This window comes from Papaver somniferum, chromosome 10, assembly GCF_003573695.1.
Source record: "Papaver somniferum cultivar HN1 chromosome 10, ASM357369v1, whole genome shotgun sequence".
NCBI classification, from domain to species: domain Eukaryota; kingdom Viridiplantae; phylum Streptophyta; class Magnoliopsida; order Ranunculales; family Papaveraceae; genus Papaver; species Papaver somniferum.
Window position 1 is genome coordinate 53,875,599 of NC_039367.1, and position 26,856 is coordinate 53,902,454.

General features: G+C 37.2%; 4 long non-coding RNA genes across 8 annotated transcripts; all 4 read right to left on the minus strand.

Moving 5' to 3' along the window:
- Nucleotides 1-19,343: 19,343 nt before the first annotated feature.
- On the minus strand, nucleotides 19,344-20,143 carry LOC113318024. 2 transcript variants are annotated; one of them, XR_003344224.1, is made up of 4 exons: nucleotides 20,117-20,143; nucleotides 19,867-20,019; nucleotides 19,729-19,786; nucleotides 19,344-19,620 (listed from the first exon to the last, which is right to left on the minus strand). It is a non-coding gene; the product is annotated as an uncharacterized LOC113318024 (long non-coding RNA). The 2 variants fall into 2 exon arrangements; XR_003344223.1 differs by lacking the exon at nucleotides 20,117-20,143 and having other exon boundaries at nucleotides 19,867-20,083.
- Nucleotides 20,144-20,673: 530 nt separating this feature from the next.
- LOC113318023 lies at nucleotides 20,674-21,354 on the minus strand. Of its 2 annotated transcripts, XR_003344222.1 has the most exons (4): nucleotides 21,328-21,354; nucleotides 21,078-21,230; nucleotides 20,939-20,996; nucleotides 20,674-20,827 (listed from the first exon to the last, which is right to left on the minus strand). It is a non-coding gene; the product is annotated as an uncharacterized LOC113318023 (long non-coding RNA). The 2 variants fall into 2 exon arrangements; XR_003344221.1 differs by lacking the exon at nucleotides 21,328-21,354 and having other exon boundaries at nucleotides 21,078-21,294.
- Nucleotides 21,355-21,852: 498 nt separating this feature from the next.
- Nucleotides 21,853-22,568, minus strand: LOC113318022. Of its 2 annotated transcripts, XR_003344220.1 has the most exons (4): nucleotides 22,542-22,568; nucleotides 22,292-22,444; nucleotides 22,153-22,210; nucleotides 21,853-22,040 (listed from the first exon to the last, which is right to left on the minus strand). It is a non-coding gene; the product is annotated as an uncharacterized LOC113318022 (long non-coding RNA). The 2 variants fall into 2 exon arrangements; XR_003344219.1 differs by lacking the exon at nucleotides 22,542-22,568 and having other exon boundaries at nucleotides 22,292-22,508.
- A 399-nt stretch (nucleotides 22,569-22,967) lies between these two features.
- Nucleotides 22,968-24,101, minus strand: LOC113318021. Of its 2 annotated transcripts, XR_003344218.1 has the most exons (4): nucleotides 23,756-24,101; nucleotides 23,506-23,658; nucleotides 23,367-23,424; nucleotides 22,968-23,254 (listed from the first exon to the last, which is right to left on the minus strand). It is a non-coding gene; the product is annotated as an uncharacterized LOC113318021 (long non-coding RNA). The 2 variants fall into 2 exon arrangements; XR_003344217.1 differs by having other exon boundaries at nucleotides 23,506-24,100.
- Nucleotides 24,102-26,856: the final 2,755 nt, after the last annotated feature.

Below are 26,856 nucleotides of genomic sequence, written 5' to 3' on the forward strand. Positions count from 1 at the left end.
GGAGTGCGCTTTAAAATGGACCACATGTTAAGGATACAGCTATCCTCACTCATTCAAAGCAGCAACTACAGTTGTATCCTTCTAAGCTATAACTGCCATATTATGTCGATATTCTAATGTCTGTCAATCTTGTATTTTTGGTATACAATCTTGCAATATCTTCTGTAATAATAGCCGTATACGGCTCTTTATATTGAATGAGAATCCACAATATCAAGTGTGGAACTTTTCACCAAAACATCTTGTCCTAGCTTGGTTCGAGTCTAAAGATCCAAAACTCACGCTTCTTTTCTTTCACCATGGATGAAACTTCAACACTTCGTCAAATACACATCAACCACCTGATCAGTGTCAAACTCAATGACAACAACTATCTCATATGGGTGACACAATTCAAACCTCTTCTCAAAGGTTACAAATTACAAGGTTTTGTTGATGGTACAATGGAAAAACCAGAAAAAACCATACCTGCTACTGAAGAAGGTGCACAACCAACTCCTAATCCTGCTTATGCAAAATATGAGGAACAAGACCAAATACTCTTAGGGTGGATTCTTTCCTCTTTATCTGAAGGTGTATTAGGTCGAGTTGTAGGTCTCTCCACATCATAAGCTGTATGGGAAGCTCTTCAAAGGAGATATGCACCAAAAATCAAAGCTCATCAAATGAACCTGAAAAGACAACTACACAGTCTTCGCAAAGGTAACAGCTCAATGCAAGATTATTTCTCGAAAACTAAGCAACTTTTTGATGCACTTGCAGCATTTGGAAGACCTCTCTCTGAAGAAGATATGCATGAATCAATTCTAGCTGGACTAGATCAGGCTTATGACTCCATTGTCACAGCCTTAAGCACTGTCGACAAGATCGACATGGATACTTTTCAAGCTCATCTGCTTTCATTTGATCTCCGTCTTGAACAACAGTTAGCCGTATTGCAACAACCGCTAGCCAATGTTGTTGCCTCATCAAACTCCAGACCATTTCATAAGCAAGATCAAAGGAGATATCCAAACAATCGTCCACAAAATCAATCCAACCGTCAGCCTAGAAACATGTATCAAGGTGAAGGTCCTTGTGAGATCTGCAAACGCAAGAATCATGATGCTCGATTCTGTTGGTTTCGTAACAAAGTGGACAACAACAACAAACATCCACCTTCATACTTGGCTCTCCCTGGTGGTCCTGCTGATAACAACTGGGTGACTGATACAGGTGCAACTCATCACCTGACTGCAAATCTCAACAATCTCAACATTCGGCATGAGTACAATGGCACTGAACAAGTGCGCATAGGAAATGGTGAGGCTCTCTATATCAAAAATATTGGTAATGCTTCCTTTTCTCATAATAACAGATCCTTTCAGTTAAACAATATTCTCCATGTCCCTCAAATAAAGACCAACTTACTTTCGGTCTCTAAATTTTGCAAAGATAATAACGTTTTCTTTGAATTCTATGCAACTTCTTTTTTTGTGAAGGAAATCCAGTCGGGGACAATCCTGTTGCAAGGCAGACTTAAGAATGGGCTCTATGTCTTTGATGTTGTTCGAGAGATTCAACATACAACACCAGCTGCTCTACTATCCAATACAGTCCCTCTATGGCATCAAAGATTGGGTCACCCAATGCTTCATACTGTTTTTACGATGATTAAACATCTTTCCCTTCCTGTTTCAAATAAGAAGTTTGATTATTGTCACTCTTGTCATATGAGCAAGAGTCATAAACTTCCATTTCCTACTAGTAGTACAATTATTGATGAACCGTTGAGTTTAATTGTTGCTGATTTATGGGTTTCACCACATGTTTCAAAAGATGGTTTTAGATATTATCTTCTTCTTCTAGATGTTTACTCACACGATACTTGGATTTATCCACTAGTTAGAAAATCAGATGCCTTTCCTATCTTTATTCAATTCAAAAAGCTGATAGAAAATCAAACAGATCATAAACTCAAGGTTTTTCAATCTGACAATGGTGGAGAGTTTAGAAAGTTTACTTCTTTCCTTAATAATTCTGGTATTATACATAGATTTTCGTGTCCTCACACATCTGCTCAAAATGGCATTGCTGAAAGACGCATTAGACATATCACTGAGTCCGGAGCTCTCTTATTTCATGCCTCCATGCCAAAGTCATACTGGGTAGAATCTTTCTCAACTGCATGTTATCTTATTAACAGACTACCTTCATCCCAACATGAAGCTAAATCTCCACTCCAACTCTTATACAACAAAAAACCTGACTGCTCCTTTCTAAAGGTTTTTGGATGTCTATGTTACCCATGCCTTCGCCCATATGTCTCTAATAAGCTTGAACCAAGATCATTACCGTGTGTATTTATTAGTTACAGTGGCGCGCACAAAGGATATCTATGTTTACATGTACCTACAGGAAGGTTGTATATCTCTCGACACGTCAAGTTCGTAGAAACAAGCTTCCATTTGCTTCCAAGCAACAAGTATGTATCACTAAACCCATTTCCAGGCCATCCACAAAAATATTTACATCACCCACTTTTTCTAATTCATCTCATGAGAATATTGTTTCTCAACCATCCTCTCCTCTGCCACATATTCCACCAATGTCGCCTGATATGGATATTTTGCAGTCACCACCTCTATCTCGAAATATGGATAATGTGCAGCCAACTTTAAAAACAGCAGCACCAGAATCTACTACATCAATCCCTTCTGCAGAGACAACCACTTCAGCAGCACCACAACCATCTATGTTGCAGTCGGCTCCATTAGCTCCACCAGCTCCACCTGCACCACCTACACAACATCATATAATCACTAGAGATAGACATGGTATCAAAAAAACCAGTCAACAAGCTTTGTCTTACAACAACAAAGTATCCACTTGCAGAGACATCACTCACCACTCCATCGTCTTATACAGAAGCATCGAAAAATCCAATATGGATACCTCCCATGGATGATGAGATTAATGCTCATATTCGTAATGGTACGTGGAGCTACGTACCACATGAACCATGGATGAATTTGGTTGGCTCGAAATGGGTTTTTAAGGTTAAACAGAAAGCAGATGGTACAATTGACAGACCAAAAGCTCGACTAGTAGCTAAAGGCTTCAATCAAAGAGAAGGTTTTGATTATGATGAAACCTTCAGTCCTGTGATTAAACCAAGCACTATCATAATTGTCCTGTCCATTGCTGTGGCAAATGGTTGGTCCTTGCGACAATTAGATGTTCAGAATGCTTTCCTGCATGGTGTTCTGACAGAAGATGTTTATATGAAGCAGCCAGTTGGTTATATTCATCCCGACTTTCCAACTCACGTTTGCAAGTTGAACAAGTCAATCTACGGCCTCAAGCAAGCTCCACACACTTGGTTTTCAAGGCTTAGCACGTACCTAGTTGAGCTGGGTTTCAAAGGATTTGTTGCAGACAATTCACTATTTATCAAGAAGAATTTAGATGGAGTAATTTATGTCTTAATATATGTTGATGAAATTATCATCACAGGTTCCAATTCTTCTCTTATTACAAACCTAATATCTGCTCTGAATTCTGTTTTTGCAATCAAAGATTTAGGTGACCTCAGCTACTTCTTGGGGATAAAAGTTATTAAGCAAAAAGATTCAGTTTTGTTGAGTCAACAAAAATACATCACTGATCTGCTTAAACGGACCAAGATGGATGCTGCAAAACCAGTTGCTACTCCCTTGGCTGTGAACACTAAAATCAGCAGATTGGGTACACAAAGATTTGAGGATCCAACGCTTTATAGAAGTGTCTGTGGAGCATTGCAGTATATACATCTCACTCGGCCTAATATTGCTGTCGCAGTAAACAAAGTGTGCCAGTTCATGCAAGACCCTTACATCGAGCATTGAGAGCTAATCAAACGCATACTCAGGTATCTCAAACACACAGTTCAACATGGTTTGGTTTCGCGAAAATCTTCAGATATCAGTCTTCATGCCTACTCTGACTCTGATTGCGCTGGAAGTCTCGATGATCGTCGATCCACTAGTGGATACTGCATCTATTTTGACAACAATCTTGTATCTTGGAGCGCAAGGAAACAAAAAATTGTTTCCAAGTCGAGCACTGAAGCAGAATATAGAGGCATAGACATAGCAACTTCTGAACTAATCTGGCTTCAATCTTTGCTAAAAGAACTTGGTGTTGAAGTAAGAGCTCCGTCAATCTGGTGTGACAATTTAGGGGCTACATATCTCACTGCCAATCCAGTTTTTCATGCTCGTATGAAGCACATAGAAATTGATTATCACTTTGTGCGTGGAAGAGTAGCAAACAAGCAGCTTCTGGTATGGTTCATCTCGACTAAAGACCAAGTTGCTGACATCTTCACTAAGGGTTTGTCAGTACAGGTTTCTTTATCTCAGGAACAAGTTGAACATTCAACAACTCATGTTCATCTTGAGGGAGGATGTTAAGGATACAGCTATCATCACTCATTCAAAACAGTAACTACAGTTGTATCCTTCTAAGCTATAGTTGTCATATTATGTCGACATTCTAATGTCTGTCAGTCTTGTATTTTTGGTATACAATCTTGTAATATCTTCTTTAATAATAGCCGTATACGGCTCTTTATATTGAATGAGAATCCACAATATCAAATGTGGAACTTTTCACCAAAACATCTTGTCCTAACTCCGCATACTTCAACTATCAAAAGGTACAATCTCCAACTTTTAATTTTAATCATTAGCAGCATTTCACGATTTTTTTGCAGCACCGAGGTATATCTCCCTTTAATCTGAAAGTCATCGAGCCAACTTGAGTTTGGCAGTACTTTTTCTTATTAACGTATATGTGTACTTGTGCTTGCTAATTCGATTATCAAGTGGCCTACTGCGTGTAACATTTTGGTAGTTGTAGACTTGTAGCTGTTAAAACTGTAAACCAAGTGGTGTTGACACATGATTTATAAAGGATATCAGTTTTAGGGGCTGATATCATTTGAACGATCCAACGGTCTGGATCTGCTAAAAATTTTCCGTCCTATATGCTATGGTATCATCCCAGAGGAAAACTGGTATCCCTCTTTATCAATCGCGGTGTTGACACTATAATTTGTTTTTAAATTGGTAGCTTCAAGATTAAAAGAGAAATTGGGTAAATTGTCCAAATATTTTTAAAACATGGTTTTAATGGACGAGTAAAAATTAGTATGGGTGAAATGACACCAAAAAATAGCAATAATGAATCTGGCTTAAACTTAAAAAATAACGAGGATGAAACTGGATGCATCCTGATGTAAATTAAAAATAAGAATAAATATTTGAAAATGGGTAGGATGAAACCGTTTACATCATAACTATTTTTACATTCTCGTCCATTTAAACAATATCATATTTTACATGTCTTTTTCACCCAAAAATTGTCGTTATTGGGTTAATTGACCAATTTTGTGAGATTAAAACATCTACGGTAAAACTTTCTTAAAATAATACTCGTTAAACTAATAATCTCTCTAAAATAATAATTTTTTTTGGTCCCAATTAGGCTTGCACAGGTTAAATTTCTTCTCGTTAAAATAATAATTTTTCTCAGTCCCAAAACTATTATTTTAAAAAAAATTTACTGTGCTACTCCGTTTTACGCAAATTATAATTTAACGAGTTAGAATTTTAACTTGCGTTAAAGTTAGAAAATTTTTCTCCTCGCGTTGAAATTAAAGAGTTATGTTATTATGAATCATCATTTGGATGAAAATAATTAGCATCAGGGTACAAGTCAAAGAGTTAGAAAGTTTTGATTAATCTTAAGTCAAATTAGTCAAAAGAAGAAGAAAAGAGAGACTCTGGTGCACATTTATTTGTCAAAAACTAGGTTTATTTTTTTGCTGGCTTCATGCGACTTAATCTTATATACTATCAAACTATTATGTTCTTCTTCGTTTCTCATTTAATTGTTCGTTAAAGCTTCATGTTTACTCAGTCAGTCAGTATTTTAATCTAAACTTGACCAAGGCTACAAAGCTGGAAAAGATCAGCAAAACTTTAAAAATCAAAATACTTTGCTCCATATGCTGGTTACCCACCAGAAATATAAGTTTGTAGAACGATTAATATTTGGTTTAGCACACCAACAATAAAAGTGAAAGATGGACTTCCATAACCGCACATTTATTTTTCAACGAGAAAGATTTCGAAAGAGACTGGCTTTGGTGAAAAGCCAGATTCATTAGGTCATGAACTAGGTCCCTAAAGTATATATTTTCCCATTCCTTTTGAACTATGATTTTGGGCATACCAAAATTTTCCAAGGCATACTGAATGAAGACAAAAAAGGTTGTGAAATAGCAAAATCAGATAACCCCTTAACCCAAATTTTTTTTAATGGCAAATCTGCCCTTTACGTATTAGTGTTAATAATCTTGATTAGTGATTAAATATTTTGTTTAGTGATTAAAATAATTTTCAGAATTTAAGAGTTGTTTAGATGAAAAATTTGAGGAAAAAAAAATCAAAGTTTTGGTTTGGTTAAGAAAGAGAGAAAGAGAAGGAGAAAGTGAGAAAATTCTAATTCTTGATTAAATGGAGGATGAGGAGGGTCATCATTCATCTAAAAAACCTAGGAAAATACATATCAACTACAACAATGATCCAGAAATGGCTGATTTCTTAGATTATGAGAATGATTTTACACCCACTCAAACTCAAGCTCAAACTCAAACTCAAGATGATGATTTTTATGAGCCAAATCCTGATGATGAAGACATTGATGAGGAACCCAATGCTTCTAATACACAGGTACACTTATATCCCATACTTAATCTCACTTCTATAGCTCTCAATTATCAAAAGTTAGGTTTTTTGAATCATGGTTCGGCGAAACAGGTTGAGGTTCGGCTCACATCTATGAGCCGAATCTACCAATTGATGAACGGTTCGGCTTACTGAATCTGTTTACTGCATGCGCCGAACCTAGAATTTCCAATTCCAACCCTTTTGCTAGACACTAGTTCGGCTTATATGAAAGTTTCATAGTAAGCCGAACAACATCCTGAATAGCCCGGAATAAAATCATTACTAATTCGGCTTACATATCCAAAATCGTATGTGCCGAACATAATTTTTTAATTTCTGGGTTGAAATATTGTTACTGGTTCGGCACATATGGAGACTATCAGCCGAAACCTCTTATGTTCAAGGTTCGGCACATAATATGATTATCGTCTGAGCCGAACATGAATTTGTAAATTTTTGGGTTAAAATATTGTTCGTGTTTCGGCACAATTGAGGATATCGTATAAGCCGAAACCTCTTATGTTCAAGGTTCGGCACATAATATGATTATCGTCTGAGCCGAACATGAATTTGTTAATTTTTGGGTTAAAATATTGTTCGTGGTTCGGCACATATTGAGGATATCGTATAAGCCGAAACCTGTAAATGTTTATAGTTCGGCACATAATGTGATTATCGAATGCGCCGAACCTTGTTATTATATTCCCTTTCTAGTGGTTAACCTTGTGATATTCTTTATAGATCGTGCTTGGACCCATGGAAAATCAACCTGATCCAGTAGACATAATTCACGAGGATACCAAGGATCACTAAAACATGAAATTGAGGAACATCAACCTGATCGTGCTTGAGGAACACCAATACTGGATTACACCAATAATGATTTTTAAGGCTCGGCTTATAACTCAAATTATAGAAAAAGCCGAACCTGAAGGACAAATGATTCGGCGCGTAACTAACATTAGAGGATAAGCCGAACTCTATAAATTCAGCGCATAACTGTTAAGCTATTTATTAAAACATGAAATTGAAGGTGTCCACAACCCAATCCCATCACCATTAAAAACAAAGTTCAACACCTAAAAGCAAAGGTGTTTGCAACACTTTAAAAGTGTACTTAAAACTTAAGAAAAAGTGTACCATAAAAGTGTACCATAAAAGTGTACATAAAAGGGCATTTAACCACGACCCCTCTTCGTAGTTGCACGACCACCTCTTCTTCCACCTTGGTCTTCATCTTCCGACGCATCATTACCGGGTTGGACGATAGCACCACCTTGGCTTGTACCTTCACCAACTTGTCGAGACCTCTTAGTGGTAGGCCTTTGTTCGGGTTCCTCGGGTCCTTGTCCTTTGTTGATGATTGCATCCCACTTGTTGATGAGGTATTGGTGTTTTGCAACCAAGTTTGACCTTCATTTTTTTCAACATCTCCCTACCCGCGACAACCTATTTTTTCATTTGTCAACAACTTATAACCATGAGGTTGAAGACATTTTTACCATAACTAATATATGAAAATAGTATAAAGTGAAGTCATTCTTACCATAATCTTGAAAGCCTTGACTACATCTTCGGAAGTAGACTTGTTGGTGATCTTGATTGGCTTCGCCTTCCCCTTATCAGCTATCTTTTGCCTTTTCTTATTGATAATGAAGGGATGAGAAATTTGGTTATACCAATCCATATAGCCCAGATCCTCTTCACATGGATCATCCAGTAAAGGTGTTAACTTGGACGCATCTAATGTGTGATTGTCTAAATTATTCCAAAACTCAACGGTGGGATCAGGATCATACTTTGGTTCCCAAGATGAAGAGGTGCTTTTAGTTCCCTTACCACTCTTTGGTAACAACCTGAATTTCTCGTCAAACAAAGGAACATTTTGGACGCATCCTAATTGACGGAGTACTCACCTAGGATCGTATATAACATAACCACCGGGATACCACAATGGCCCATGATACATACCTACCGGCATATCCTCATCTTCAACAACTTCATCTTCTTCATCTTCCTTCTCATATGGTTGAAAAGTGAGATCATCAACACCAAGACGGTCTAACGTCTCTCTCAAACTTGCCACCAACTTCTTTTTGTTCCTTTTCTTGGAGTCCTCGTACGCGTACCGTGCTGCAGTTGGCTCAGTATCAACATAATCGACATCTTTCTCAAATACTTTGGCCAAGTTCAAAATTGGGAAATGGTCATATATCCACACCTACATCCAAAGAACCACATTAAAAAATCAAAGGAATTGAATTGATAGAAACAAGTTACTTGGAAACATCAAAGTAAGAATAAAGTTTGCAAACTCAGAGAACTGTTCGGCTTATATGGATCAAGTATTATAAGCCGAACCAAGTAAGTAAAAACTTCGCTTAAAAGATTTTATGGTTATAAGCCGAACCATACTCTGAACTCCCAAAAGTTACCTGGAGCAAAGTGAAGTTCCCTCCGATGTTTGTACTTGTCAACCTAGACGCGGTGGAAAGTTGGTCCAGCAGGTAAGCGAGCGTAGCCATTCCCCAAGCAAACTTGTTACAAGTTTCAAGATTCTTTACCAATTGGAGATAATTAGCATTTACCTTGTTTCCGGTAGTGTCGGGAAAGATGTCTCTACCAAGAGTATAAAGCAAGCAGGAAGTTCCGGTTTGCTTCACTTTGACGGGATCCATTATCAACAAACCTTGTGTGACTCTTTCCTTTGTATTCTCAAACTCCTTTTTCAAGTTAGTCAACTTGATCTTCTTATTCTTCTTATTTATGCCACCTGGTATGCAAACGGTATCGACATCTTTAACTGATCGACAAAACTCCAACTCAGTTTTCTGTGAACCCCAACCAAGGCATTCCAGGTACAAATTGTATAGCTCATCCCAACTCATGTCATAAAAACCAGCATCCACACTTACACCCCTTGCTTTAAGGCATGTAATCTTACTAGCCTCATCAGGAGTGATTGCCATCTCTCCAAAAGGTAATTGAAATGTGTAAGTTTCTGGACAAAAGCGCTCGGTAAATGTAGAGGCCGACACACTATCATATTCCTTATGTCCATAATTGATGATAGGCCATAAAGCACTGCGTTGTACGTAAGCAATCACCTCAGGAACCTCTTCATCAAGACTCCATTCCGCTGCCCTCTGGTGTCTCAATACTCGGATTGCACGGTTGTGATCAGGAGTCTCATAAATTTTCTTCGCCCAAGAATCGGCATAACCAATCAACACATTTCCTCCATCTTCCGGAAGACCATGAGGAAAACCATCTGATCGAGGTGTAATTACGTCATCTTCATCAGGAATGTGTAAACCAGTAATCCGTCGATCATCATCGTCCTTCTCTTTCTCGGGTTTTGCCACCTTCTTACCTTTCTTGTCTTTCTTGGGTTTTCCTTGGGGTTGTGTTTCTTGATGAACTTCTTGATTATCATCAACTTCTTCATCTTCAGCTATTCCTTCTTCTTGTCTTTCAATTCTTACTTGTTCAGCTTCTTCTTCTAAAATTCCTCCTCTACCTCCCGTTCCCAATTTTTTCTTACCTCCTCCTCTAGGATCGGGAGTTTTAGAAGTACAAGGTGTTACCTCCATCTTCTTCCTATTTGTAGCTGCATTGGTCCTGACACAAGTATGAAAGTTATAAGACTAATTCGAACAACAAAGAGATTTGGAAAGCCAAAAACTTGTAAGAAAATAAGAAGGCTCGGCTTACCCGAAATAACACATATGAGCCGAATCATGTCTTAAAATTTTTATTAGCTTACACAGAGAGTGGATCGGCTCATACCACAAAACAATTATAAGTCGATCCTATATATTCGGCTCACAACCGATACCGTCGAATAAGCCGAGTCTATGGTTATGAACTCAAACATGTATTCGGCGCAACATGATATCATATAAATAAGCCGATCCTATACACTTGTAAAATTTATGAAATTTTAACAATGATATTCGGCGCAACCCTAATACTATCGAATAAGTCGAATCTAAACTTATGAATTGAAACCTTTATTCGGCGTAAAACTAATACAACCATACAAGCCGATCCTAAGCACATGCAAAAATTCTGAAATTCAAACAACAATTATTTGGCACAAAACTAATACTACCATACAAGCCGATCCTACGCACATGCAAAATTTCTGAAATTCACAAAACATATTCGGCACAAAAGTAACACCATCGAATAAGCCGATCCTAAATATAAGTCTATGTGTCACTAAGTTCGGCTCAAAACGGATTTCAGATATACGCCGAGCCGTTCATATGCACTTTCAGGGTTCAGTTTCAAGAACAGCTCGACGCACATCTAAGATTTGTTTTGCGCCGAACCATACCCTGTAACCGCCGCAGAAACATGATTTTGAGGAATTAAATCAATCAAACCAATCAAAAACATCAAATACGAGATGGGTTTGTAAAACTAACCTTCTTATTCTCATTTCTGGAGTTGGTTCTTCTTCAATCTCTTCTTCCGGTTGATTTTGTGGTTGATTTTGAGTTTCTTCTTCACTCTCTAAATCTTCTTCTTCTTCAATGGGTTGTTCAATCGCTCGATTAGAACGAGATACTGGCTTACGGCGAACCATTATATAGATTAGTTTAATCGTCGACTAAATTTTCACGAATCGACGATTAAATTTCGGCGATGATACGATGAAAAAAAAAAGGAGAAGGTGGGTTCGACTGTGGAGGATGAGGAGGAAGAAGAAGGGGTTGAAACTGATTTTAGGTTTATGATTATAGATTTTTGTATTAAGGTTAGAGATAGATTAGTAATTTATAGGATTTAAGGGCATATAGGTAATTAAACCACCCATAGGGTACCCCTTATAAGGTCACCCAAGTTAGGACTAGTCCTTTGTATGTCTTGAAAGTTTTTGGTATGTCCAATATCATGGTTCTTCCTTTTCTAGGAAAATGTTGGTCGATCAATCAAGTGGATATAATTCGTACTATTTTCGTGACAATTTTCCGCGTCCGAAAATTGTACTCTATTGCGGCCTTTCATTCCTTCGGTTGAATCTTCAAATATTGTAATAAATCCAGACCATTTTAGTAGTGGGTGTTACCGTCCAACATTGGATGTTGAAGTTCCTCGGTGGATAAGGATGCATAGACATCTATTCATTTACTAATGAATTGCCCTTAATTGTTATACTCCAACTGCCTTTTAAGAGGTTGTTCTAACCTTAAAATGATTCTAGAATCTGACTTGAACATCTCAATTTCCAAATGTAGAGGTATTCAGTGGCAAGATTTTCCTACTCTTTAAGCCAGTGATCATACATATCACAGCAGAGTGTGTAGTTTGTCCTTATGATTTGCCAATAAATTACGAGGCCAAATACTTAACTTGGCTTCTTGGCTTGCAAAGTTGCGATAAATTAAGTGATGATGCCAAGACTGTGGACCATCACAAAGTTCGCCCACCACACTCCACATGAGTTCTCATCCTCAAAAGTACATATAAAATATCGCTAGTCAATTGTAGGGGAAAGCAGATGCATGTATGACGATGATAGTGGGTGTATGTTGATGGTTGAATCCGTTATAAGGAATCAAGGATAACTCTTTCATCCCATGAAAAAAGTACTGTACCGAATTAGCGTACTGAATAAGTAACAGAAGAACCTGTCCCAGAAAAGAGAGAGGACGAGCAGCCGAGCAACTAGAACTAAGAGTTTACCTACAAATTTGCGTACGTATGGATGCATCGGAAACTGCTTAGGCGTAACTGCAAGAGAACTCATTTTTGTTTAAGTCTATCCACTGAGAATAAGAAAGTGATTAAGAGAAAAATATTTCTTCCAATATCAAATAAATAAATAAATGAATATTGTTGACTTTTAAAATAAAATAAAAGAGAATACAAGTAATCAACAGCCATGATCCTATGAAAATGGTTGCCTGAAATTTCTTGTGTCTAGAAAAAATTTGAACAAGTATATGTACACAAAATTGTGGTCTACAGGCGACTATCCTAAGAATAATTGCAGAGACCAAAAGAACATGATGCTCCTGTGGTGCAGCGGTTATTGCATGAACCACAATGTCTAGAGTTATAAGAAGGATTAACACATCTCCCTCCACAACATGTTTCCGAGTATTTGCATTTATGGCCGCACACACCACAGTTATTTTTGTCTTCCAAGATATTTACACATTTCCTCATACAACACTGATTAGTTCCTGGTGGACTTCCATTATTATTGCAGATCATAGGGTTGTTTTGACATGTTAGTGGAAATCTTCTAATTGGTGCCTGCTCCGCCTTACGATCTGCAAGGATCTTACTTACACCTCTTAAACACAATTTGGCATTTTCAGTTTTTTCCATATTGAAGTACTTTATAGAAGCTGCTAGCATGGCTGCGTAATATTCATCAGTTGCACCATTATAATTACCTTGTTGTCTTCTCGTTGGCATTGCACTGGTTATATCAATGACCGAAGTCATAGTAGTAATAGTCAGTATGAACAATAGATTCATGAGTCTGTTCATGGTGATGAAGATAAAAGAGCACGAACTGAAAAGGGTAAACAAAGGAATAGGTGTAGAAGCTTATTAGAAGAGAGAACTCTGAATGTTAAGAGAATGGATGGAGATGCAAAAGGGCGGATATGGCATATATATACTGAAAGTTTTCAATGGATGTATAGGCATGAAGTTGACTTCAAGGAGGATGTGGAAAATACACAGTACAGTGCATGATATGAACTTTTGGGTTTTAGTTTGGCATGGTTCCTTCCAAGTCAACCAAAACTTAGTATGTTGAAAAGATATTCTTCGCAAAGAAAATCTCTGTACATATTTTTAGATCACACTATAGAATAAAAAAAAAAGTATAATGGATCCTTTTAATAGATTTCTTACTTTAACAATCAAATGGTACGACCTTGATCTGCAAAAGAATATGGAATATATACTGGAAAATATAATCCCCCCTCTTGAAGAATCTTAATAGTTCTTTTGTTGATCTAACACTACAAATCCGAACGATCACCAACTTTTAATTTTAATCATTAGCATTTCACGATTTTTAACTTTTATAGCGATCGTGCCAGCTTGAGTTTGGCAGTACTTTTAAAGTTCTTGGAATGTTATATCGACATCTATAACTTGTGCTTGCTAATTCAGTGGCCTGTAACTTTTTGGTTGTTGTATCCGTTAAAACTTAAAACCAAAGGGTGATGATCAGTATCCCCTAACCCCCTTACTTAGCAATATAATTAGCAACGTTGGGAAGCAAGCCAAAAAGAGTTGGTGTTGTAAAAAGTATTGTTTATTCGTAAGTCAAAATCGTCAAAACTTAAGCACACATTTATCTTTTAATTTAGCAAATTAATTAGGCTTAGTTAGATCTGGCCTTTGTAATACGCGTTTAGTTTTAGCACACCAGAAGTGAAGGGTGGGCTTCGTTAACCACACATATTCATTTTCAACAGAAAAGATTTTGAAAGAGATTGTCTTTGATAGTTTGGTGCCTTTGGTGGTATGTTGAAAGGCCACCAGATTACAGGTCCCTAGAGAAAATATTTTCCTTTCTACGAAAATATTAGTCAATCAAGTGGATAGAAGAAGAACTTTTGTAATATCGTACATTTTCGTGTCAATTTTCCGCGTCTGAAAATTAGTGCGGCTTTCCATTAATTCCCTTTAATTGAAACCCAAAAGAGTAAGGCTGGACCATGGATAAGATTGTTGAAACTTTGCTAGTGGGTGTTACCGTCCGGATGTGGAAACTCATCTTCCCTCAATGGGTAGATATGCTAACAATTTTTCATTATCTAGAGCTAGTTATCATTATCTTGTTTTTACGTTCTTTTACTAATAAATGAAGCTCACTGGAGCTAGTTATCATTTATTTATTTATTTGATTATCGGAGCTGCTATTCCACACACTTATTGCATCACTACTTAGCACTCAACCACATCCAGATCCTAGATTTGGGAATTTTGGTAAAAAGGTGGGTCACAGCTTAACAATCTTGACCAATAATACTGGGACACATTGATTTGAGCTGTAAGTAGTGTTGTGATTAGAGCACTGAATAGCATTTCCGTTTGATTATATCGTGGCATGTAATTTTTCATCTATTATTATTTAGGCCTGTCATCATACAGATCACAACAGAGTTTGTAATATGTGCTTATGATTTGCGAGTAACTTCCGAGGTCAAGTAATTAACATGGCCTTTTGGCGTGACTAAGTGATGCCAAGGGGACCATCACAAAGTTCGCCCACCACGCTTTGCATGGGTTCACATCCTAAAAATACCCCTTCTCATCCTCAAAGTACATGCATCAATATCGCTAGTAAATTGTTGGGGATTAAGGTGTCCAGGAAAGCAAATGCATGTATGACGATGACGGTGGAATCCTTTAAAAGGCATCGAGGATAACACCCTCATCCCATCCCATGAAAATAGCATTGGCGGACTCAAAAACACAACTTGGATATGCTTCTCAAAGTATTGCGTTGCTGAGAGCCTGAGAAGCATACTTGTCCCATAAAAGAGAGGACGGGCAGCTCAAATGACTAACTAAGCATACTTGTCCCATTTTTATTCAAGTCTATCCACTAAGAATAAGAAAGTGATTGACTTTGAAAGAAAGAAAGAGAGAGAAAGTTACTTGTGCTCCATTAAGTGAAAGAAGAAAGAAATGTGTGTGCCAAACATTGTCAGACAGCTCCATTAGTCCTACCTACTCAGCGAGTAGAAAGTTGAAATCAAGTTCAACTTCAAAGTCCCATCTTACAACGTTTTCTTTTTTGCTGACTCGCCATCTAGTTCGGATTTCCGCAGGTAAATTTAAGATTGTTTTTTTTTTTTTTGGTTTGAGTCAGATTTGACTTGTTATCTGATTTAGACCTGAACTCCTAATTTGGACCTGTTTGAGTCAAGGAACAAAATATTCCTGAATTTACATATTTTTGAGTCAGTTGAGTCAGGTCTGACTCAAAAAACAAACGCATTGAATGAAATCCAAATGAATCAGATGATTTCAGTTAGATGTTGATGAGCTAAATTCAGATAGAGTCATATCCAAAAAAGAAAAAAAAAGCATGATGCTACTCTCCAACCGGAGTCACTTCCTCGATTCCTTGTTAGAAAAACATGATAAATTTTTGATGGGGGCACTTTACTGATGGGGGCATGGGGGCAAATGATATGTTGACATGTGGCTTTCATATTAATTATTTCGACAAATTATGTTTCAACTTTCAAACATAACAATAATGAAATATAACCTGTTAAGGTAACCAATATACGTTCACCAAGATACACTTCATTTATATTTTTGGTAATTACCAGCGTGTAATATCGCATAGTCATGATATAAGAGTAATACTCGGGGTATCCCCATTCAGAGAGATAAGACGATAAATTTAATTTCTTTCTCATGTAACTCAACAACCTTAATAGTTGCAATCCAAATATGAAGCATGTTGCCAAAATAAACTTGGGTAAAAAGGATTCAGTCTTAAAAGGAGAGACTACCATGTACACCACCAACTTTTCCGTTCGGCAACCTGTATAGACAAAACTTAAGACAATCACAGATAGGTCAAAGCAAAGGCCCTTGCACTACGAGAAAAATAGCGATCAACTACCCCAAAAAATAGTTGTCGTACAACATACTACGACGCTTATCGATAGATTGCACAAGGGGTGGGGTGGGGGGGGGGGGGGGGGGGGGGGGGGGGGGGGGGGTTTGAAGGTCGTCAATTCTTTGCAACTCTTCGGCTAGAGTCGTAAACGTGGTTGTGGTTCAGTTTTGTAAAGTACTTGCTTCAGTTGTGAATGTCTTTTGAAATCTCCTCTTAATGCCTAACACAACTCTTACCTGGGTTGTGAAAATAACTCCTACACTACACTTGTTAGGGTTGTAGAAATTTCTTTGACAACTATAGTTAAAGTTGTATGTCTATTCTTCGACAATAATGGTTTGAGTTGCAAGTCATTTCTTTGACAACAATGGTTTGAATTGTATGTCACTTCTTTGACAACTGTGGGAAGAGTTGCATGTAATTTCTTTGACAACTCTAATTCTGAGTTGTGGACATATTCGATTGGAAAAAATAAATAGATTTTGAAAATTTAAATACAAAATTAAATGTATAATACTTTAATAACCATGTATTTGAAAAGAAGATCATATTTCCAATTATAATCACTATTGTTTGTTACTACAGAAGATCAGTTTTACAAAACTTCAACACCAAAAAAAATAAAAATAAATCTAATAACACTTATGTTTTAGTAAAACCCTCCTATCCCTTGGACACACCGACTGCACCAACACAACACCAGAGCATGCAATACAACTGCCTAGCCATTGCTTCATGATTGGAAAGCCCCTTATCAACGCCTCCACAATTGTTTCAGGTCCATCCTACAGAAAAAAATAATCATAAAAACTAAAAACAAGACAATGCAAGTAAAAATGGATAAAGTAACCAATGGGTTTCCAGGAAAATACTAATAACAAGAAATGTGTCTCCATACTTTGGTTATAATGCAGTCACAAACACCCATCCATTTCTCCATTTGGGTCTCGAATCCTCTGATATGTGGTGAACAAAGAAAACTGTTATTGACTCCAGTAAAAGCATCTAAAAGTGATTTTGTCAAAAAAACAAACTCACCTGACTACATAGTTAGATATACAGAACAACTGAATTACCTTTACTGGGACTGTCCATGGACCAGTTTCTAGTGTAGAAGCTAAGATTTTGTTTCCTCTTGAATCAGAATTCTCTCGAAGAGGATCCAATTCTGCCATTCTGGAACTAGCTACCTCTAAACTAGACTCCGGTCTTCTACAATGTGCATATTTCTGCAATTACAGCCAGAGATATGATTTACTTCAGCAATCTTGTAATCTACACTTGCTGTACAATCTCAGTACCGGATCAATGCACAGATTGTGGTACCATGCCAGAGATGGTTTATCAGAGCCTAGCTGCAACAGCTATAGCCGAATGTCTTTGCAACTCTTCAGCTAGAGTCGTAAACGTGGTTGTGGTTCAGTTTTGTACGGTACTTGCTTCAGTTGTGAATGTCTTTTGAAATCTCCTCTTAATGCCTAACACAACTCTTACCTTGGTTGTGAAAATAACTCCTACACTACACTTGTTAGGGTTGTAGAAATTTCTTTGACAACTATAGTTAAAGTTGTATGTCTATTCTTGACAATAATGGTTTGAGTTGCAAGTCATTTCTTTGACAACAATGGTTTGAATTGTATGTCACTTCTTTGGACACTATGGGAAGAGTTGCATGTCATTTCTTGGACAACTCTAATTCTGAGTTGGGTACATATCGATTGAAAAATGAATAGATTTTGAGAATTTAAATACAAAATTAGTATAATACTTTAATAACCATGTATTTGAAAAGAAGATCAGATTTCCTTCCAATTATAATCACTATTGTTCACAGAAGATCAGTTTTACAAAACTTCAACACCAAAAAAAATAAAATAAATCTAATAACACTTATGTTTTAGTAAAACCCTCCTATACCTTGGACACACCGACTGCACCAACACAACACCAGAGCCTGCAATACAACTGCCTAGCCATTGCTTCATGATTGGAAAGCCCCTTATCAACGCCTCCGCAATTGTTCCAGGTCCACCTCTACAAAAAAAATAATCATAAGAACTAAAAACAAGACAATGCAAGTAAAGATGGATAAAGTAACCAATGGGTTTCCAGGAAAATACTAATAACAAGAAATGTGTCTCCATACTTTGGTTAAAATGCAGTCACAACACCCATCCATTTCTCCATTTGGGTCTCGAATCCTCTGATATGTGGTGAACAAAGAAACTGTTATTGACTCCAGTAAAAGCATCTAAAAGTGATTTTGTCAAAAAACAAACTCACCTTTACTGGGACTCTCCATGGACCAGTTTCTAGTGTAGAAGCTAAGATTTTGTTTCCTCTTGAATCAGAATTCTCTCGAGGAGGATCCAATTCTGCCATTCTGGAACTAGCTACCTCTAAACTAGACTCCAGTCTTCTACAATGTGCATATTTCTGCAATTACAGCCAGAGATATGATTTACTTCAGCAATCTTGTAATCTACACTTGCTGTACAATCTCAGTACCGGATCAATGCACAGATGTGGTACCATGCCAGAGATGGTTTATCAGAGCCTAGCTGCAACAGCTATAGCCGAATGTCTTTGCAACTCTTCAGCTAGAGTCGTAAACGTGGTTGTGGTTCATTTTTGTACGGTACTTGCTTCAGTTGTGAATGTCTTTTGAAATCTCCTCTTAATGCCTAACACAACTCTTACCTTGGTTGTGAAAATAACTCCTACACTACACTTGTTAGGGTTGTATAAATTTCTTTGACAACTATAGTTAAAGTTGTATGTCTATTCTTTGACAATAATGGTTTGAGTTGCAAGTCATTTCTTTGACAACAATGGTTTGAATTGTATGTCACTTCTTTGACAACTATGGGAAGAGTTGCATGTCATTCTTTGACAACTCTAATTCTGAGTTGTGGTACATATTCGATTTGAAAAAATGAATAGATTTTGAGAATTTAAATACAAAATTAGTATAATACTTTAATAACCATGTATTTGAAAAGAAGATCAGATTTCCTTCCAATTATAATCACTATTGTTCACAGAAGATCAGTTTTACAAAACTTCAACACCAAAAAAATAAAAATAAATCTAATAACACTTATATTTTAGTAAAACCCTCCTATCCCTTGGACACACCGACTGCACCAACACAACACCAGAGCCTGCAATACAACTGCCTAGCCATTGCTTCATGATTGGAAAGCCCCTTATCAACGCCTCCGCAATTGTTCCAGGTCCATCCTACAAAAAATAATCATAAGAACTAAAAACAACAATGCAAGTAAAGATGGATAAAGTAACCAATGGGTTTCCAGGAAAATACTAATAACAAGAAATGTGTCTCCATACTTTGGTTAAAATGCAGTCACAAACACCCATCCATTTCTCCATTTGGGTCTCGAATCCTCTGATATGTGGTGAACAAAGAAAACTGTTATTGACTCCAGTAAAAGCATCTAAAAGTGATTTTTCAAAAAACAAACTCACCTTTACTGGGACTCTCCATGGACCAGTTTCTAGTGTAGAAGCTAAGATTTTGTTTCCTCTTGAATCAGAATTCTCTCGAGGAGGATCCAATTCTGCCATTCTGGAACTAGCTACCTCTAAACTAGACTCCAGTCTTCTACAATGTGCATATTTCTGCAATTACAGCCAGAGATATGATTTACTTCAGCAATCTTGTAATCTACACTTGCTGTACAATCTCAGTACCGGATCAATGCACAGATTGTGGTACCATGCCAGAGATGGTTTATCAGAGCCTAGCTGCAACAGCTATAGCCGAATGTCTTTGCAACTCTTCAGCTAGAGTCGTAAACGTGGTTGTGGTTCAGTTTTGTACGGTACTTGCTTCAGTTGTGAATGTCTTTTGAAATCTCCTCTTAATGCCTAACACAACTCTTACCTTGGTTGTGAAAATAACTCCTACACTACACTTGTTAGGGTTGTAGAAATTTCTTTGACAACTATAGTTAAAGTTGTATGTCTATTCTTTGACAATAATGGTTTGAGTTGCAAGTCATTTCTTTGAAAACAATGGTTTGAATTGTATGTCACTTCTTTGAAAACTATGGGAAGAGTTGCATGTCATTTCTTTGACAACTCTAATTCTGAGTTGTGGTACATATTCGATTTGAAAAAATGAATAGATTTTGAGAATTTAAATACAAAATTAGTATAATACTTTAATAACCATGTATTTGAAAAGAAGATCAGATTTCCTTCCAATTATAATCACTATTGTTCACAGAAATCAGTTTTACAAAACTTCAACACCAAAAAAAATAAAATAAATCTAATAACACTTATGTTTTAGTAAAACCCTCCTATCCCTTGGACACACCGACTGCACCAACACAACACCAGAGCCTGCAATACAACTGCCTAGCCATTGCTTCATGATTGGAAAGCCCCTTATCAACGCCTCCGCAATTGTTCCAGGTCCATCCTACAAAAAAATAATCATAAGAACTAAAAACCAGACAATGCAAGTAAAGATGGATAAAGTAACCAATGGGTTTCCAGGAAAATACTAATAACAAGAAATGTGTCTCCATACTTTGGTTAAAATGCAGTCACAAACACCCATCCATTTCTCCATTTGGGTCTCGAATCCTCTGATATGTGGTGAACAAAGAAAACTGTTATTGACTCCAGTAAAAGCATCTAAAAGTGATTTTGTCAAAAAACAAACTCACCTTTACTGGGACTCTCCATGGACCAGTTTCTAGTGTAGAAGCTAAGATTTTGTTTCCTCTTGAATCAGAATTCTCTCGAGGAGGATCCAATTCTGCCATTCTGGAACTAGCTACCTCTAAACTAGACTCCAGTCTTCTACAATGTGCATATTTCTGCAATTACAGCCAGAGATATGATTTACTTCAGCAATCTTGTAATCTACACTTGCTGTACAATCTCAGTACCGGATCAATGCACAGATTGTGGTACCATGCCAGAGATGGTTTATCAGAGCCTAGCTGCAACAGCTATAGCCGAATGTCTTTGCAACTCTTCAGCTAGAGTCGTAAACGTGGTTGTGGTTCATTTTTGTACGGTACTTGCTTCAGTTGTGAATGTCTTTTGAAATCTCCTCTTAATGCCTAACACAACTCTTACCTTGGTTGTGAAAATAACTCCTACACTACACTTGTTAGGGTTGTATAAATTTCTTTGACAACTATAGTTAAAGTTGTATGTCTATTCTTTGACAATAATGGTTTGAGTTGCAAGTCATTTCTTTGACAACAATGGTTTGAATTGTATGTCACTTCTTTGACAACTATGGGAAGAGTTGCATGTCATTTCTTTGACAACTCTAATTCTGAGTTGTGGTACATATTCGATTTGAAAAAATGAATAGATTTTGAGAATTTAAATACAAAATTAGTATAATACTTTAATAACCATGTATTTGAAAAGAAGATCAGATTTCCTTCCAATTATAATCACTATTGTTCACAGAAGATCAGTTTTACAAAACTTCAACACCAAAAAAAATAAAAATAAATCTAATAACACTTATGTTTTAGTAAAACCCTCCTATCCCTTGGACACACCGACTGCACCAACACAACACCAGAGCCTGCAATACAACTGCCTAGCCATTGCTTCATGATTGGAAAGCCCCTTATCAACGCCTCCGCAATTGTTCCAGGTCCATCCTACAAAAAAAATAATCATAAGAACTAAAAACAAGACAATGCAAGTAAAGATGGATAAAGTAACCAATGGGTTTCCAGGAAAATACTAATAACAAGAAATGTGTCTCCATACTTTGGTTAAAATGCAGTCACAAACACCCATCCATTTCTCCATTTGGGTCTCGAATCCTCTGATATGTGGTGAACAAAGAAAACTGTTATTGACTCCAGTAAAAGCATCTAAAAGTGATTTTGTCAAAAAACAAACTCACCTTTACTGGGACTCTCCATGGACCAGTTTCTAGTGTAGAAGCTAAGATTTTGTTTCCTCTTGAATCAGAATTCTCTCGAGGAGGATCCAATTCTGCCATTCTGGAACTAGCTACCTCTAAACTAGACTCCAGTCTTCTACAATGTGCATATTTCTGCAATTACAGCCAGAGATATGATTTACTTCAGCAATCTTGTAATCTACACTTGCTGTACAATCTCAGTACCGGATCAATGCACAGATTGTGGTACCATGCCAGAGATGGTTTATCAGAGCCTAGCTGCAACAGCTATAGCCGAATGTCTTTGCAACTCTTCAGCTAGAGTCGTAAACGTGGTTGTGGTTCAGTTTTGTACGGTACTTGCTTCAGTTGTGAATGTCTTTTGAAATCTCCTCTTAATGCCTAACACAACTCTTACCTTGGTTGTGAAAATAACTCCTACACTACACTTGTTAGGGTTGTAGAAATTTCTTTGACAACTATAGTTAAAGTTGTATGTCTATTCTTTGACAATAATGGTTTGAGTTGCAAGTCATTTCTTTGAAAACAATGGTTTGAATTGTATGTCACTTCTTTGAAAACTATGGGAAGAGTTGCATGTCATTTCTTTGACAACTCTAATTCTGAGTTGTGGTACATATTCGATTTGAAAAAATGAATAGATTTTGAGAATTTAAATACAAAATTAGTATAATACTTTAATAACCATGTATTTGAAAAGAAGATCAGATTTCCTTCCAATTATAATCACTATTGTTCACAGAAAATCAGTTTTACAAAACTTCAACACCAAAAAAAATAAAAATAAATCTAATAACACTTATGTTTTAGTAAAACCCTCCTATCCCTTGGACACACCGACTGCACCAACACAACACCAGAGCCTGCAATACAACTGCCTAGCCATTGCTTCATGATTGGAAAGCCCCTTATCAACGCCTCCGCAATTGTTCCAGGTCCATCCTACAAAAAAAATAATCATAAGAACTAAAAACAAGACAATGCAAGTAAAGATGGATAAAGTAACCAATGGGTTTCCAGGAAAATACTAATAACAAGAAATGTGTCTCCATACTTTGGTTAAAATGCAGTCACAAACACCCATCCATTTCTCCATTTGGGTCTCGAATCCTCTGATATGTGGTGAACAAAGAAAACTGTTATTGACTCCAGTAAAAGCATCTAAAAGTGATTTTGTCAAAAAACAAACTCACCTTTACTGGGACTCTCCATGGACCAGTTTCTAGTGTAGAAGCTAAGATTTTGTTTCCTCTTGAATCAGAATTCTCTCGAGGAGGATCCAATTCTGCCATTCTGGAACTAGCTACCTCTAAACTAGACTCCAGTCTTCTACAATGTGCATATTTCTGCAATTACAGCCAGAGATATGATTTACTTCAGCAATCTTGTAATCTACACTTGCTGTACAATCTCAGTGCTGGATCAATACACAGATTGTGGTACCATGCCAGAGATGGTTTATCAGAGCCTATCTGCAACAGCTATAGCCGAATGTGCCCAACAAGCAGTCCTGCAGGACTCTTACAAAACTAAGACAACAAAAGTAATTCGCAAATATTTTAGTTCTGACAAGAATTTTGTTCCCCCAAATAGAGAAATAACACACTTATAGATGGATGACTTCAAGTGTTTCAAACATCCCTTGTCATAAGAAAGGTAAACTTAATGAAATGGAGTAAGCAACCTTCTTAGTAATATTAACACTACTACACTGTTATACTTTCTAATTTTAGGTCAACAACTCGAATAATCTGATATGAAAAAACTCCAAATCATATCAAAAGTAAAAACCAGAACTAGCTAATTTCCTACGAACCGCAGCATACTAAATCGAAATATATGGCATAGACAAGAAAATGCAGACTGTGATACAACTGAAGAGAGATCGGAAAGGAAGAGATCTTCTTAGTTTATTTGCATCGCTTCTGTGTGGTACTTATCCCTGCCTCGACCTCCCCCCCTCTGGGGAATGCGACCTCCACTACCCGTGCCACCTCTGAGTCGTCCCATAGCTCCACCCCTTCGTAGTCCACTGGATGAACAAGTCACAAAATGGAAAATATATTTTCAATCCCTCAACAAACATATATAAAAACAACGAAAAAGTTATGAGTGTTACTTTGTGAACTTCTCGAGTAGACCTAAAACTAAAATTAAACAAGAATCTATGAAGACTTCAAAAATTTGCAATGGGAAAAAATATGTACCGTTGAGGAAAGCCAACTGGATTTGCAAATATAGCAGTGTTGACTGCAGGGAATACAGGAGGATCAATACTTGCTCCCTCAATCTCTATCTTCATTGGCTTTTCATCAAGCTGAACATTGTTATACCGCTTGACAGCTGCAGCAGCATCTGAACGCCGAACAAAAACCACTTCTGTTGTGCCCTGAGAGAAAGAACCATCGTTGCTTAACTATGTCTGAAGACAGAAGTACACAAAGCATTCCTCAGAAGTCCAAACTTGACTGAATATCTACCTTTGATCTTCCGCTCCTATCGTAATTGACTGAATAACGCTGAATTTCACCAACCTCTGAGAAGAGTTCCTGCACAGATATATAGAACAAGTGAATCATATACAAAACCCTTTAGTTCTTCACTACTCAGCCGACATCACCCATTTCAATTCCTTCTTTTCTGTAATCAATTCCACCTATAGTTCAGTCAAAATCTTCATCTCCAATTTCTTGTTCAAACCCTAACTGTAATTCACCACCCATCTTGATTTCTAGCAGCAGCAACACCAATTCCACAAACCAAACCCATAATTAAGAAACTTTGATCAAAGATGGAGGAGATAATGAATTTTTTGTTGTTGATTCGATGTTCAGGGATGGAGAGGTATGATTCTTATGGCTAGGTTAGATGTTGAATGAAGAATTGAAAGGGGTTCTGAGATTGAATAAGTGAAATAAGAAATCGGTAGCAGATTACGAATTGAAGTTGGGTTTCGTTTGATTTAGGGTTTGTAGAAGGTGGATCTGAGGTATTCGATTGATGAGTTTCTGTGACTGAGGTTGTGATGATTTTCACTGGAAATTGCAGATGAGAACTAAGATGGTTCGATTCAATCAAGAAATGGAGATGAAGAAGAGTGATTGAGAGAAGAGCAGCGGTGGTGATGGAGCGACGACCGTCATTTGTGGAGGAGAGGAGAGGTGTTCTTCGGGGGGGGGGGGGGGGAGAGATAAACAACAATGGTAATGGAGGAAGAAATAAGGAGAGAAACATATAGGAATTAGAGTTTTGAGGGAGGGTTTGGTGATACAACCAAGAATGAAAATTAAAATGATCGACGGAGCACGTTTCGTTTGATCCACTCATACGGATCAAGAAAAGATCTTGACGGTAGATATTGTATTTGGGATGCTCATACTGATTGAGAAGCATGTGTGTTTCTCTTTGTGTTAATACGAACTCATGTATTCGGTTTTATTATCAACCTTCGACATGAAAAAAATCCAAAAAAAATATTAATAAATTTAGGACATTGTTGTCGACATTCTGATATGAAAAAATCCAAAAAATGTATAAGAATGAATCGGGAAAATGAAAAATGAAGGTGATTAAGGATAGTAAGACAAACATCGATGCATTTAGAGCTCTATTGAAAATTTTGACTGAGACGAGGAGGTGATTGAGAAGAATATGAACTTTCTAGCTTCAAATGTGATCAACGACATATAAACCATGAACCCTCAGTGTCAGAAGTGGTTTTTAACTCCAAATTTAGCAGGATATATCATAGAAACTCGTAAAGATGGAGCTCATGTGTCACTTCTAGCTTCAAATGTGGTTCAACGGCATACAAACCATGAACCCTCAGTGTCCGAAATGGTTCTAACTCAAAATTTAGCAGGATATATCATGAAAACTCATAAAGACGGAGCTCATGTGTCACTTCTAGCTTTAAATTTGGTTCAACAACATACAAACCATGAACCCTCAGTGTCCGAAGTGGTTATAACTCCAAATTTAACAGGATATATCTAGAAACTCGTAAAGATGGAGCTCATGTGTCACTTCTAGATTCAAATGTGGATCAACGGCATACGAACAATGAACCCTCGGCGTCTGAAGTGGTTCTAACTCCAAATTTAGTCGGAAACTTCGAAAGAATGATGAATCCATCGATTCATATGTAAGATTCAATCAGAATATTCCACGAAACCTTGGACACATCCCGTTTTGGCAACTTTGAGACTTAACCTGGCTCCGAACTCGAAGCCTGATTGGGAGTGGACTACTATAAGTCGAAAACTTAGTAAGAACGGATAATCCATCCATTACAGGTAAGATTCCTTCGGACTATTCCCCGAAACCTTAAACAAACCCTGTTCTGGCATATTGTATGCATACCCTGGCTCCGAGATCGAAACCTGGCCGGGAGTGGACTACTATAAGTCGGAAACTTGGTAAGAACGACGAATCCATCCATTTTCAGGTAAGATTCTTTCGGAATATTCCCCGAAACTTTAAAAAACCCTATTCTTGCATATTGTATGCATACCTTGGCTCTGATATCGAAACCTGGACGGGAG